This window comes from Ceratotherium simum, chromosome 13, assembly GCF_057802395.1.
Source record: "Ceratotherium simum simum isolate JZ-2026a chromosome 13, ASM5780239v1, whole genome shotgun sequence".
NCBI lineage: Eukaryota > Metazoa > Chordata > Mammalia > Perissodactyla > Rhinocerotidae > Ceratotherium > Ceratotherium simum.
The window spans coordinates 27248095-27249818 of record NC_141912.1 but is presented as its reverse complement, the minus strand read 5'-3'; positions in this window follow the sequence as shown (position 1 = coordinate 27249818).

Here is a 1724-nt window from a genome sequence, read left to right as displayed (position 1 = left end):
CCAACAAATCACAAAAGAAAGAGCAAGTGAAGAAGAAGGTAGAAAAGAATTATAAAACAACCATAAAACAATAGAAAACATGGTCATAAGTCAACACCAATCATAAATTACTTTAAATGTAAATGGATTAAGTTCTCTAGCCAAGAGACGTAGAGTGGCTGAATGGATTAAAAAACAAGACCCAACTATATGCTGTCTGCAAGAGACTTACTTCTGCTTTTTGGATGTAGAAGAAACTGAAAAAGAAGAAATGGAAAAAATATTCCATGCATTGGAAACTAAAAGAAAGCTGGGGTGGCTATAATTAAACCAAATAAAACAGACTTTAAGACAAAGACTGTAATTAGAGGTTTAAAAATCATTGTATAAAGATAAGGAGTTAATCCAACAACAGGATATTACTTTTATGAATGTTGATGCCACCTACACAGGAGCACCTAAATATAAAAAAAATATTATCAGACCAAAAAGGAGAAATAGACAACAATACAATAATAAGAGGGGAATTCAATACTCCATTTTCATCAATGGATAGATAATTCAGACAGATAATCAATAAAGAAACATTGCAGTTAAAAGACTAGTTATACCAAATGGTCCTAACACACAGTTAAGGAACATTCCATTCAAAAGCAGCAGAATATACATTCTTTCAAGTATGCATAGAAATTCTCCAGGTTAGATCATATATGAGGCCACAAAACAAGTCTGAGTAAATGTAAGAAGATCAAAATCCTATCATGCATCTTTTCTGACCACAATTATATGAAACTAGAAATCAATTACAAAAAGAAAGCTGGAAAATTCACTAATATGTGGAGATTAAACAGCACACTACTGAACAACCCATGGGTCAAAGAAGAAATAAAAAAAGAAATAAAAAATACCTTGAGACAATTGAAAATGGAAATACATAACATAGTAAAATGAATGGGATGCAGCAAATGCAGTTCTAAGACGGAAGTTCATAGGGATAAATGCCTATATAAATACACTAGAAAGATCTCAAATAAACAACCTAACTTTACACCTCAAAGAACTAGAAAAAGAACAAGAAATGGAGCCAAAACTTAGGAGAAGGAAGGAAATAACAAAGATCAGGTGGACATAAATGAAATAAAGATCGAAGACAATAGAAAAGACCAATATAATTAGGAGTTGGAGTTTTGGAAGATAAACAAAATAGAGAAATCTCTAGCTGGACTCACCAAGAAAAAAATAGAGAGGACTCAAATCAATAAAATAATAAATGAAAGAAACAACATTATAACTGATACCACAGAAATAAAAGAATCACAAGAGACTACTTAAACAGTTATACACCAACAAATTGGACAACCTAGAAGAAGTGAATAAATTCCTAGAAACATACAACCCTCCAAGACAGAATAAGAAATAGAAAACTGAATATACTGATAACTGGTAAGGAGACTGAATCAGTAATCAAAAACATCCAAACAAACAAAAGTCCAGGACTAGATGGCTTCACGGGTGAATTCTACCAAACATTTAAAGAAGAATGAATACCAATCCTTTCCAAACTTTTTCAAAAAGTAGAAGAGGAAGGAACACTTCCAACCTCATCTTATGAGGCCAGCATTACCCTGATACCAAGCCCAGAAAAGGATGTTACAAGAAAAGAAAATTATGTGCCAATATCCCCAATGAAAAGGGCTACAAAAATTCTCAATAAAATATTAGCAAACCAAATTCAACAATACATT